Source organism: Gracilinanus agilis, chromosome 1, assembly GCF_016433145.1.
Source record: "Gracilinanus agilis isolate LMUSP501 chromosome 1, AgileGrace, whole genome shotgun sequence".
NCBI lineage: Eukaryota > Metazoa > Chordata > Mammalia > Didelphimorphia > Didelphidae > Gracilinanus > Gracilinanus agilis.
In genome coordinates this window covers 643,429,741-643,444,243 of record NC_058130.1, presented here as the reverse complement: position 1 = coordinate 643,444,243, position 14,503 = coordinate 643,429,741, and the positions used below count along the sequence as shown (strand labels likewise).

At 41.8% G+C, this 14,503-nt stretch overlaps 1 pseudogene; it reads left to right on the top strand.

The window, feature by feature from the left end:
• Window positions 1-444: 444 nt before the first annotated feature.
• Window positions 445-611, top strand: LOC123232855 (annotated as a pseudogene).
• The last annotated feature ends 13,892 nt before the right edge of the window (window positions 612-14,503 follow it).

The following is a 14,503-nucleotide window of genomic DNA, read 5'->3' as shown; positions in this document are numbered from 1 at the left end:
GTCCAGAGAATCAGAAGCTGAGCCAGGTTAGAAGTGAGGATAGCTGATGTAGGGGTCCTTCCACAAACGTAGGTACTTAGGAAGATCTAACCACAGAGGATATGATATTCTTCCCTGCAAAGGGATGGCATGGAGGACAAAGAATAAAAAGGAGATAATAGGAGAGTTGAGGCACACAGATAGAGTCAGTGCCTTTCCCTCAAGTTATTAACAAATCAGTAACAAAAGTATAATCGCTGCCCTTCTCTTTCCAGAGTTATCCTCACTGGGTCTCATCCTCTGTGGATTAATAAATTAACAAAAGATGGCTATTTCAATCAGAGCAAAATAAAAGAGAAAGCAGAGGCAACAGGATATTAGCATCAATAATAAGTCTTAAAAGACCTAAAGAACAAGGTACATTTGGACAGGAAAATTCCTGTTTCCTCTCTAAAAATGCAGTCCATCGCTTCTTGGCCTTTTGGCTAAGATCAAGTGTAGTACCTAATAATGGAGTCCAGTAACATATATAATAGGGTATGGCAACACATTGTGGTGCCCAACACTTCCTTCTTTGGACTGGCTTACTCACCTCTAACTGCAATCAGGTTGGCAGGTCTGGGGCATTTTCCTGGAGGCAAAGGGATGGCCACCAGTCCCTACATTTGGCTACTGCTCGTTTTTAGGATCCTAGTTAATGGTATGGAGGAAATGCATGTCTAAAGTTAGGACTGGGGACCAGCAAGGTGGCTCAGTGGATTGAGAGCCGGGCCTAGAGATGGGAGGTCCTTTGTTCAAATGTGGCCTCAGATACTTCCTAGCTGTATGACCCTGGGCAAGTCACTTAACCCACATTGCCTAGCCCTTACTGCTCTTCTGCTTTGGAACCAATACATGGTATTGATTCTAATTTGGAAGGTAAGGGTTTAAAAAAATAAAAATAAAGTTAAGACTGTAGTTCCTGAGTCCTCAGCAGTATGCTTCCATTTACACAAATCAGTCACAGGGACCCCATTAATTCTTAAATTTGAAATATTTACAGAGCAAGAAGGCAAAAGCAAGATATAACATTTATTAAATAGAAACCAAAATAATCAAACATGATAGCCCACCCATAAACCTTGGTCATACTCTGTCATCACTGCACCCTCTCCATGAGGGTAAGAAGAAGGTATACAAGCAGAAACATAGCAGTGAGGTCTGTATGTATAAATAAGGAAGACAAATCCTTTCTATATATGATGAACAAGTCATAACACAGTACTATTGGCCTGGATGTCTGTGATCTTTCTAGAGAATAGTCTTACCCCATGTGTCACCTGCTGACTGAGAGCTCTACTTTTCTGAGATTCTGCTCTCCTGCTAGATAAATTCATATCTCTGCTACTCTTGGGTCACCAAAGTAGGGTTAATTTCTTAACTATTAGCCTTAAATCTAGAAGCTTCCAGTTCTAATTCCTTACTAGGACAGGGACACACTTTTGATGAGAATAAATTCCCCTTAGTCCTAGGATATGAAAAACTATTCAGGTTTTGCTCATTCTGGATTTTGAGGAGTTCCTTTCTCTCAATATTTAGAGAAAAGTAAAGAACAAAGATTTTGAGGGGTTTCTCTTCTCTGAAGCTACAGATAAAGGTTCTTAAGCTGAATACCACAGAGTTGCTTTTAAAAAATATTTCTGGGGGACAGCTAGGTGACGCAGTGTATTGAGAGCCAGGCCCAGAGATGGGAGGTCCTGGGTTCAAATCTGACCTCAGACACTTCCTAGCTGTTTGATCCTGGGCAAGTCACTTGAGCCCTGTTGCCTAGCCCTTACCACTCTTCTGCCTTAGAACCAATGCACACAATATTGATTCTAAGATGGAAGGTAAGGGTTTTAAAAAAATTTTCTGTAACCATATTTCAAAATAATTGGGTTTCCTTTCCAATCTTATATATCTTTTTACATGCATTTAAGAACATTATTTTGAGGAGTCCATAGGCTTCAGCAGACTATCAAAAGGTTCATGACTGGGGCAGGTAGGGTGGCACAATGGGTACAGTGCTAGGCCTGGAGTTAGGATGACTTGGGTTCAAATCTGACCTCAGATACTTCCAGGTTATGTGATCTTGGCAAGTCACTTAATTCCATTTGCCTAGCTCTTACCTGTCTGTTTTAAGAGTTGTTACAAAGACAGAAAGGACAGCAAATTAGGATTTAAAAATAAATAAATAAAAGGTCCATGGTACAAGAAAGGTTAAGAATCCCATCTTTGGATAATGCGAAATAGTAAGGTTACCATTTTTCTGCGCTCAATTTCAGCCATAATGTTTTTTCCTTCTTCTGTCTTCTGACATTTCATCTCTATAAGCAGGTTCTCTTGAAGGCTTCTCTGATCTCTCTCCTGTAACAAACTTCCTTGGTTGCTGATTCCTAATGTTTTGATCTAGCTTCAAATGTCTCAAATCAGGGTCACTTCATAGTGACCAATTTCATCACTATTAGAAGACACAAATAGTTATTATTATACAATAATACTAATAATTCTCAAACAATTTTTTGATACTTTCCTAGCAATGAGTTCTAAGATCTTGAAAAAAGTCACAATCAAATTAGCTGCTAGGAAATAATATGCTGAAGTCAGCTCTATAATCAATCAGTATTTTGTGTTTTTGAGAGGCATGCCTTCTCTCTGATCCCCTCAGAAATCTCCCCTCAAGCACTTTTGTCTGAGGAGCTGCTTTTTTTTTCTTAGCCTAATCTGTGTTTCTCCTCAAGCTGCTTTTCTCCATTTGTGTCCCTGTCAGCAATACAATTTCTACATAAGAAAGGGTATATTATATGTTACTAGCTTGAGCATACACTATGAATAAGGTACATTTGGAAATGAAACTTCTGGGTTTTCCTGCTAATGGAGTTCTATGTCGCTTTAGATAAAACTTTTAGATGTGTACCCAAGGCCAGTTATTCTTGGGAACCAAACTGTTTTCTTCTTAGAAATAAATAATAAGCTTGGCCATCAGTCTAAAAGGCTGGATAGTCAGCTGAAAGTGTCAGCTCTAAAGAAATATAATTGGAAATTTGCCAAAGTTTCTTTAAAAATTTTCCTCATCTGGCATTCCCAGAATGGAGGCCACCGAGGGCTTGTACCCTTACAAAATGGAGAATATACTTTGGTTGTGGCCCTGCTTTCTCACTCTGAATCTAGAGATTATTGATTTAGACTCAAGAAGTAAAGCTGCCCATATTAGCCTCGCTATTACCTGGTCCTCCTCTCTAGTTATTCATTCACAGAACTATCAGACAGGCTGAGTTAGTGAACTATCCAAGAGAGAACTCACCTCTTAAGTTTTCTCAGGCATGGCTAGCTCAAAGACATTCCCTTCCCATCTCTCCTTCCTCTACAAAAGGCAAAAAGAGGATTTCTGTTTATTTTCATATAAATATTACTCAGAAAAGAAAATCACATCTTCCAAACAACACATAAGTATAAATCTCTTTCGCCATTGTGTTAGGAAGCAATTGTCATTTAGCAGAGGGCTACATTTAGAATCAGAACATCTGATTTCAAATACTAACTGGACACTTACCAGTCTAAGTGGCCTTGGGCAAATCATTTAACTTTGTAACCTGTGCTTACCCTTCTATGAAATGGGGATAATGACCCTGAGCGCAGTCACAAGATTATTTTGGAGATCAAATAAGATAATCTCTGTAATGTCCTATGTAAATGACAATTATTATTGTTGTTGTTGTTGTTAAAGTGCAGCCAATTCCTGAGGGAGATGGTTGAATTGCTTGCCTAAATCTTTTTTAATAATAGGACCAGTCAACTTCTTGATTATAAGGAATGGCTCCCTGGGAGGGAAAAGGGAATGAGGGAAATCTAAACACTGTAAAAAATAAATTATGTCAATAAAAACCTATTTTAAAATAATACTAAAGGTCTAAGAATTGCCTGGTAATTGTGATAATTTGAGTGCCTGGGAGTCTGCAAAGGGGTAGATTTTCTGATGTCAGTTCTGGCTCTGAGACTTAAGTCAATTTTCATGTCCCAGTGTCATCTTTTTTCCCCCTTTATTTTATCGCTATTTTATTCTAATAAATTTACACTTAGTTTTTCCAAAGTTGCATGATTCATATTGTCTCCTCCTTTTCCCTCCCCCCATCCTGGAGTTGACAAGCAATTCCACTGTATCCCAGTGTCTTCTAGCCACAATCTTGCTACTAGAGTAGATTTTACCTATTCTAGCATTAAGTCAGCCTTATAAAGATCAAATCCTTCTGTTCACCTCTACTCAGCGCCCTGTCCAATCATCTTTTTCCTGACAGGGATTCACTATGGTGCCCCAGTAACAGATCAGAGTCCAAGATGGGGGCCAGGGAGCTATGGTAGTGGTTGGATGGGGAAGGCCACAGCATGGATCACTCTTGGTTTCTCTGCTTTAGCTAAATTATGTTGAATTCAGGCCACACCACTGAGCCAGACTCCCTCAAAGAGGTGCAAGCCCAGCCAAAGAGAACAGGTTTAGCTATGTTTAAAGGAGTCAAGATCCTTGATGCTTTCACGGAGAACTTGTCCTGTAAAACAACGCAGGATCAGTCTCTTAACCTCCCTTATTCCTGCCACTTCTTCTTAAGAAATCCTTGGGGGAATAACTCCCCAAAACAGAGTCCACTTATGAAAGTAATTATGAGTGGACTGTTCCTCTGATAACTGAACAGACGCAATAATTCCCGACGAATTAACTCCTAACCCCCTTTTTCTAAACGGGTCTAATTGTACTTTCCCCAGACATTCAGTCAAGGTCAAGGGGCCCCAAGAGACCTTGTCTCTCTCCCTGAGCAGCCTAGAGGCCTCCAGTTCTAGGACTTATTTCCTTCTTTTGTTTTCTCTGGGCCTCCTCGGGCTGCTGCTGGGGAGTGGCTACCCGCCCTACACCCTCCCTTTGTAGACATTTTCTCTAGGAGGTTCTCTGCAAGAAAAGCGACCTGGGAGTGGGGTTGCTGAGGGGCAGCGGTACTTCCCGGTCCCACATCCCTCAAGTAACCTCTCTTCTCCCTTAGTCTTCCCATCTCCTTGCTCCTGCCCCAGGGTCCGTTCCCCTGACACCCCCACACCCGCAGACAGCTTCAAGCCCAGCTTTCTGATGAGTCAGCAGAAACACTGGTGGCTCCTGCCATCTGTTCTGATGACGCACCGTGAGTCACGGTCTACAGAGGAGCCACACCAAGCCCAAACCCCCGGCTGGTTCCCAGAGTCTTTTAGAGCAGAGCGGGGTGGGGAGCTGGGCCTCCGCCTCTCCTCTTCCCCCTCCCCTCCCCACCCTCCGCCAGTCCCCTTCCCTCCTCCCTTCCTCTCCGCGCATTCCCCCACCCCTCCCTCTCCCCTCCTCCTCCACTCCCTGATGGCCAGTCTCCAAACTGACATCAGCCCCTGGCGGCCCATCTGCCCTCTGAGTCAACAGTTTCCGAAGCTGTGCGGGCTGCCAGGGCCTGGGAGAAAGAGCTGCCCGAGGGCCCAGGTGGGGGAGGGCAGGGAGGGCGTAGGCGGCAGGAAGGGCAAAGCTGGGATCCTTTACCAGAAGTCACGTCGCTAGGGGAAAGGAGGGAGGATGGGTGGACACCACCTGCAGAAACCTAACCTGGCCTGGGCTTGCAGATGAGAGGGGTAGCGAGAAAGAGAAAGAGAAAAAGAATAACCCTTCCCCTTCCCTGCAGCCCCTGCACCATCATTGATCCAGGAGCCCCAACCCTAAGCCCAGGACCACACAATACATCAGTGTCACGAGTGGCAGGATGGGTGGGAGGGGCAGGCCCCTGGTTGGTTGGAAGGAGGGGACCTCTGAGGTTTGGGGCTGGCGCCGAAAGTGGGCGATCCCTGAAGTCAGGATTCCGAGAGAAAGGAAAAGAGCTGGAGGACCGGGAAACCCACTGGACTCTAGAGGATTTGACGGCGGGTTAGATGCTCTTTTCCTCAAGAGACAGCAGTATTGTTTTCTGGCCCTCGTGGAAACTCCACCTAGTACGTTTTGGCAGCTGGGAATTTGCCCAGCCTGCTTGGTGGTCCTTAGACCAGGAGTAATATCAATGTCTAAACCAAATCACCTTTCTCCAAAAGCTCAGACTGCTACACTACTGTGCTGGGATTGAGAAGGAGACATCCCATTCTGATAAATAATTTATCTCTGGTTGTTTGTGTGCAACGCAATCTACTAAAGAGTCACTCAAGTGAATTATTAGTCTAGCCTGACATTAGAGGGAAGATTCCAAGGGTTAGAGGACAATGAAAGCCTAGTAGAATGTGAAGAGAGCTGGTTCCTGAGTTTAAATCATCTCTGATTCTTCCCTCTCCCTTTCCTCCAATATTCAATAAGCTGCTTACTACAGAGTTTTAAGTTAAAATCCCTTGAGGGAAAAGAAAGTGTTTGGGAGGGTATTTAGCTGAAGAGAATGGAACCAGAGAGAAAGTCCGAAAGGGAGAGAGGGAGGTAAGGAAGGAAAGGAGAGAAAGGAAAGAAGGGAGAGAAGGAAAAAAGGAGAGAGGGAGGGAAAGAAAAAGGGGGAAAGGGAGAAAAGCAGGGAGAAAGGTATGCTTGTCAAATAAGCCACAATTTCTCTAGACTTCTGTTTCCTCACCTGTAAAATGAGAAACTTGAACTTATTATCTAGGGCAGGAATACTCAGTTTGGGATATGTGTACTTCCAGAGGATATGAAAAGCTTGTCAAGGAAGTGAGAGATATTGATAACTATATCATCCTATTAAAGTATTCCAAAAGATGTGGTTAGTGAAAAATGTTATGTCCTGAATAAAGTTTTCTTATGAAAAAATTAAAGTTAGCTGTGTGCATGCATGGTATACTCTAGGACTTCCATTCCCCCTTCCTCCCCCTTCCCCCCCCCCAAGCAAATAGAGAGTAAGGGAAGAATTACTAAAAGCTAAGGGCCCTGGGTAATAGGACTGATCTAGGGTCACTTTCAGCTACACAATTCTGTAATGCCCCCCAAAACACTTTATCCTGGAAGCTCACCCTATCCCTAAACTTTATATACCAGAAGTATTCTCCTTTGCAACTTCTCTCTCCAGTTTCCTAATTCTTTCCAGAACTTCTGTTTTTAAAAACCCTTAACTTCTGTCTAAGAATCTCAAGTACCCATTACAAGGCAGACTAGTGGTAAGAACTAGGCAACTGGACTTAAGTGTCTTGCCCAAGGTCACAAAACTAGGAAGTGTCTGAGGACAATTTGAACCCAGGTCCTCCTGACTCTAGGCATGGCACTCTATCCACTCTGCTTCCTACTTGTCCCTAGAAGTTCCATTTTAAAGAAGGCTTCATGTCTTCATTCATCTCCAGGATTCATCCCTGACTCTTCTGAATTTTCTCCATTCTTCCTCTGCTTTTCCTCTCCTCTACCTCTGTTTCAGGTACCTTCATGTTTCCCCCTCTATTTTTTGACCTCCTTTTACATGTTGGCTTCCCCCATTATAATGAAAACCCTTAGAGCAGGGGTCGGCAACCTTTTTGGCCGTAAGAGCCATAAACACCACATTTTTTAAAATGTAATTTTGTGAGAGCCATACAGTGGTCACAGTGCACACTCCTGTAACAGTGCACACTCCTGTAATAGCCCCTGAAAAAAAATTGACTTTATGGCTCCTGCAGAAAGAGCTATATCTTGGCCCTCAAAAGAGCCAGATATGGCTGGAGAGCCATATGTTGCCAACCCCTGTCCTAGAGGGTGGGACTTACTTTTCCTTGAATTTGAGTCCCAAGCACTTAATAAATGCTGCTTAACTTGCCAATATCCTTACTAGTGCTGGGAAGGATCACTAAATGAAATTGTGTAATCTTGAGAATATTGGATAGATACTCAACTGCTTATTCAATGAAATCCAACAATTATTTAGCAGGTGCTTACTGTGTGAAAAGTAACACACTAGAAGCTAAAAGAACAAAGACAACCCTGAAACTATCCTTGGACTTGAGGAACTTACATCCTCCTGGAATGATTAATGAGGATTTGTTGTTGTTGTGTTGTGTTGTTTGTTGTGTCTAGATTGGGTCTCTTTATCTCAGTTCATCAGTCACTCACAGATTAAGCCCACTACTGATTGGTTGCAAGGCATAAGAGAAGTAAGGAATAGGCAAATGGGGTTAAATGACCTGTCTAGGGTCACACAGTTAACCAGATTTGAACCCAGGGTCTCCCAACTCCAGGCCTGTTGTTCTATCTATTGAGTCACCTAGATGCCCCTCAATAATATTTATTGGGCACTTACTTTGTACTAGGTACTGTGCTAAGCAGTTAAGAATATAAACAAAAAAGAAAGACAGTCTCTCATATAATAGGAGAACAACACACGAAAGGAAGATATAAAGGAATGGGAAAGGGAAGGTATCCTGGTACAGAGCATCATGGGGAAAATCAAAAAATGTAGCCAGATGGGAAATGAAGGGATGGCCCGCCTGCATTCCCTCTTTAAAAGATTTGAGTGGTATCTAGGTAGCACCATGGATAGATCTCCAGGCTTGAAGTTAAGAGGACTTGTATTCAGATCTGCCTTCAGATACTTCTCTGGGCAAATCACTTAAATCCATTTGTCTAGCTCATCACTCTTCTGCCTTGGAACCAAAACTTAATATCAATTCTAAGACAGAAGGTAAGAGTTTTTAAAAAGGGGGAGATTTTTAGAGAAACTATTCCTTCTATCCTCCAATTAGAATAACAGAGCAGAGGGTACTATTGACATGTACTAACCAAGACTTATGATATCTTTCAAGATGGTGAGGTTCCTGGGGGAATGAGACATGATGGAGTCCAAAGGAGTGAAGGGGGACGAGGAGATAGACACTTTGACCTTATTCTTTTTCTAGCTTGGCCTGATTCAATCCTTCTTAGGTAGCCTAATGCCCCCTCATTCACCCTCTTGGTGCTAGACTTAGTATGGATGACTAAATAGTTTAACTCATTGTGGCTCAGAACTCACAAGCTCAGTTGATCTATCAGTTTCAGACTTCCCACTAGCAAGAATTACAGGCATGGCCCAACACATTATCTCATTTGGTTCTCCCAACAATCTGATGAGGTAGGTAACTACAAGCATTCTTATTCCCATTTTATAAATGAGGAAACTAAGTCATCCAGGAGGCAAAATGGTATGCTTCCACCATGATCAACTGATGAAGTCAAAGAAAATTTTTATGAAGATCTGGAGGCCCTCATCAATAGAGTACCAAAAGAGGACAACCTGGTAATTCTGAGAAATTCTGAGAAATTAATGCTACGATAGTCATAGATGACCAGACAATTCAGGGAGTCTTTGTCAGGAATGGAGATAGAAATAGCAACAGTAATGGTTATTTAATATTGAAAACTGGTGCATCTCATGGTCTTCTCATCACCAACACTATTTTCCCATTTACCTAAACACAATAAAACTTCATGGATTCACTCTTGCAACAAACATTGGTATTTATAGAATATGTCATCGTAAGGAGAAGAGAAGATAGGATGTGAGAGTAATAAAGGCTATGTGTGTGGTGCAGAGTGCTGGACAGATCATAGGCTTATCTTCTCCAAGTTGAACATTTACATTCAATGAAAGTGGTGGTCTCAAGGCAATGCAAGTACCTGAAGACAATGTCAACAAATTAGAGAGTTTCTCCATTCTCAAACAATTTGTGACTTGGAAAGGAAACTGAGTCAACCCAAGTTTGGCAAGACTGGAGCAGGAAAGGAATGGGCAGCTTTCAGAGATTTGTTATACAACACCACATTTACTCATTTAGGCAAGAATATTCTCAGACATTACTATTGGTTTAATAAAAATGAAGGGGAAATTCAGAAGCTACTAAATGAAAAACAAGAACTCATAGGGTTTACCAGCAGGATAGTTCATCTGTCTTTAAGAAGGCAGTATGTAACTCCATAAAAAACAAAGTGCAAAAAAATCTTAGAAAGATGTAGGATTCTTGGGTCAGTAAGAAGGCAGATGAAATTCAGTTTCACTCTGATAGTAACAATCCAGAATGTTTCTATGATGTTCTGAAAGCAATTAATGGGCCAAAGATCTATGGCATATTTCACCTCCTCAGTGTTAATTGAGTCACACTGATCAGTGATACGGTTATGATCCTGGAGAGATAGGCTGAACACTCCCATAGTGTTCTCTACAGACTGTCATCAACCAATGTTGAAATTATTGATTGTATACCTCATGTTGAGGTCAATCCCTTTGTAGCTGAACTTCAAATTGAAGTGAGTTTGAATTCCATTAGGCTCCTCTTGTGTGGCAAAATTCCTGATGCTGATTCCATTCTAGCAGAGATTTACAATACAAGGAATCCACAGCTCATACAAAAGCTGTCTAAAAGCTTCCAAGTTATATGGCAAGAGGAGGTTATCCTTCAGGAGATCAAAAATGCCTTCATTGCCTATCTCTATAAAGGAAAAGGAAATAAGATGTTCTTTGGCAATCATGGAGTGGGGAAATCTCTCTCTTTGTCATTGTTGACAGGATGCCTGCCAGGTTCCTCCTTAATAGTTTGATCCTTCACATGGAAAATGGTCACCTACCTGAGAGCTAGTGTGGCTTCAGACAGGGCCAAAGAACAGTTGATAATGGTGTTAAGTGCCTGACTCCAGAAGAAATTCCAGAAGCAGAACAGAGGCCTGTACACAACATTTGTTGATCTGATGAAGACCTTTGATATGAGGATTTGTAGAAGAAAAGGTAAAATTTGGTTGCCCACAGTTCATCAATATAATATTCTCTACAATGGCACGCTTGCTTGGGTTTTGGATAAAGGACCATGCTCTCTCACTTTCTCTGTCACCAATGAAATGAATAGGGCTGTGTACTTGTTCTCATACTTTTTCATGCTTTCAGCAATTTTGTCAAATACCTTCAATGAGAATGAAAATGGCATCAAGGTCAATTACTGTACTGATGGCAAATTATTTATCTTGGTTTGATGGGAATATGATTGAGGATGTTGACTTTAAATGATCACTCTACTGAAAATATTAATAATATGGAAATAGGTTTTGAGCAATGATACATGTAAAACCCAGTGGAATTGCTCTTTAGCTCCGGTAGAGGGGAGGAAGGAGGGGATAGAAAGAACATGAATCAAGTAACCATGGGGAAAAAAATCCTTAATCAATTAATTAATTAATTAGATTTTTAAAAAGACTACACGTAGAGAGAAAGTTGGTATGTTACTTTTTTTTTTTTAATTTTAAACCCTTAACTTCTGTGTATTGGCTCCAAGGCAGAAGAGTGGTAAGGGTGGGCAATGGGGGTCAAGTGACTTGCCCAGGATCACACAGCTGGGGGTATGTTACTTTTTACTCATGGATGATTTATACACTCAGTGCAGCCTCTGAGTCTAGATGCAAGAGAATATGGATCAATTCTCTGTTGCTTGTGCTAACTTTGGCCTGACAATTAACGGAAAGAAAAAAGGGGTTCTCAGATAGCATTGCATCATCCATATGTGAAATCATCAGTTACAACAAATGGAGAAATTTTGAATGCTGTGGATGAGTTCAGTTACCTTGGCAGCATTCTTCTAAGGATGTCCACATAGATGATGAGGTTGATGCACACATTGCCAGAGCTAATAGTGTTTGGGAATCTCTGAAGAAAAGTGTGGGGAGAAGAGGCTGCCTACCAGATTGAAAGTCTACAGAGTCTTTGTGCTAACCTCATTATTGTATATCTGTGAAAACTGGAAAGTATGCCAGAACCACACTAGGAAATTAAATTACTTTCATTTGAATTGTCTTAGGAAGATTCTGAATATCACCTGGCAAGATAAGATACTGGACACTGAGGTCCTTTCTCAAGCTGAATTGCCAGGCTTTCAGATTACTGCAGAGTGCAGCTTAAATGGGATGGCCACATCGTTCGAATGCCAAATATATGTTTGCCTAAAAGACTATTTTACAAACTCACATAAGGCTAGCACTCACAAAGAGGTCAGAAGAAGTGATACAAGGACACTCTCAAGGTCTCTCTGAAGAACTCTGATATCAATTGTGAGACACAGGAGAAACTGGCACAGAACCCATCCTGCATGATGCACCCAGATCGAAGAAGGCTCTGTGCTCTATGAGCAAAGCAGAACTGTAGAAGCTCAAAAGAAATGTGAGGTGCACAAATATCTTTCTGAGCCCATATTGATCCAATCAGGCCCAGTTGGACACATTGTACATTGATCATTTTAGCTCTCTTTGAGTACAAAGGACAACCATCACTGTCACCATCCTGCTACAGGTTGGACTACATATCTATAGAACTGAGGTTCAAACTTAAGCCTTCTCTATGACCAGGCTTCTTTCTATGATACTATACGGCCTCCAGAATGATTTTAAGCCACTCTTGAAGGCAGAGGAATATAGTAAGTAATGCAGATGATATCTTCCCTCTTATGATGTACATTTTGTCTCCTACTCCGGAAGAAGAAAGGCACCTTTCACTTAATAGTAATTAACACATTCCTGATCATTCCTCATACATTTCAGGAATTCTGAATCCCTGTAGTTTGTCATCCAAACATCCTGTTTCCCATCCTCAACTATCCAGTTCCTTATTTCTGTCCCTCTCAATCTTTTTTTTTTTTTTTTTTTTTTTTTATCCTGGGACTCCATTCTAGGAGCATAGGGACACAACCAGTAGGCAATGGGTCACACAGTCGCTCAGGGTCACCCAGCTGGGAAGTGTCTGAGCCCAGATTTGAACCTAGGACCTTTCGTCTCTAGGCCTGGCTCTCAATCCACTGAGCTAGCCCAGCTGCCCCTACTTTAGGTTGCAGTTTCTTTAGCAGATGTAGTTTTTACAGGGTGGGGTTGCTAGCCCCACGCCCAACCCTCCTCCTTTTTCATCCGGGCTAGGGACCATCCTTGGCCCAGGAGTGGTAAGGGTGGGCAATAGGGGTCAAGTGACTTGCCCAAGGTCACACAGCTGGAAGTGTCTGAGGCCGGACTTGAACCTAGGACCTCCAGTCTCTAGGCCTGGCTCTCAATCCACTGAGCCACCCAGCTGCCCCCCTCTCAATCTACCCATTCCAAAATCCCAAAGAAACATTTACCTACCTCTTTCATTGAGTCCCCTGGAATGCCACAATCCTAGAAAATAAACTTGATTTCATTGAAAATCTTTTCCCTTCTTACTCTTTCCATCTTCTGGCTATCATGAAGACCTGATTTCCCTCTGATGACACAACCTCCCTGGCTACACTTTTCAGGACTGGCTGTATACCTTAATTCCTTCCCCTCAGCTCACTGGTTAAGGTGGAGGAGTTGGAATACTCCTTGCTCTCCATTGCCACCATCATTCAGTAACCTCTGCTCCTTTGGAGGTCCTTATAATCCACATCTTTCACCCAACCAAAATCCTACAAGCTATTTTCTACAGACCTCCTGGACATTCCTCTTTTTTCCTCAATTAGTTCAGTATCTGACTCATGATCTTTTTTTCCTTTCCAATTCCTACCTTCTTTCCAGGGAACTTCAACATATATATTCATATTCCTTCAAACACCTTAACCTCCCAGTTCTTCAATATACATATTTCCCATGACTTTTTCATCTATTGTACTTTAGCCACCCACAAAGATGGTCAAACCCTTGATCTTGCCATCACTCACAAAGGTACCATCCTCCATGTTCAGAAACTCTAAAATTCCCTTATCTGATCAAAATCTACTGGTTTCCCATTTCTGCCTCTGCCTTAATATACCAACTCTTGACCCCTCAGTTCTCTGCCCAGTCATTAGCCTCTGCACTAGTCACTCAATTTCACTATCTTGACCTTTTGGGGAACCAGTGCAAAGGCCTTTTCTGCATCTCCTGAGATAATCATTTGATTTCTGTTGGGGTTTGTTATTGATATTGTCAATTATGCTGATAGTTTTCCTAATATTGAACCATCCCTTCATTCTTGGTATAAAACCCACCTGGTCATGGTGCATGATCCTTGTGATATAATGCTATAATTTCCTTGCTAATATTTTATTTACAATTTTTGCATCAATATTCATTAGGGAGATTGAAGTGAACCAGTTCAACTCTACACTGTCTTCTTGAGTCCTTTGCCCTTTTTATCACATCTCTGGTTGTACCTTATCAAATCTCAGGCTTAGACCACTCTGACTAACCATTGCTTCTACTCTTACACATAAGCTGCAGAATAAAGATGGACAAAACCATGCAATCATTCTGATGGTTTTATATTACACTACTTCAATTAGGTCTTCACTGCTGCTAGATTAATCTTTCTACACCTCCCTTACCAATTTACTATTTAGCTCCACAGCAGCTCTTACAAACATTTTCATTCCTTCAAACATGCCTTGACTTCTCTTCCTACCTTCTCAGTTTAAAAAATTGCTTCATATTTTGCAGGAAAACAATTGAGGCCATTTGCTGACATCTTCCTCATTTCCTCTCTTCCTTAGATCATATCACTATGTGCTTTCTGCCACCATCTCCTTCTTTACCCTTATCTCACACAGAGAGGTGGCCCTTCTTGCT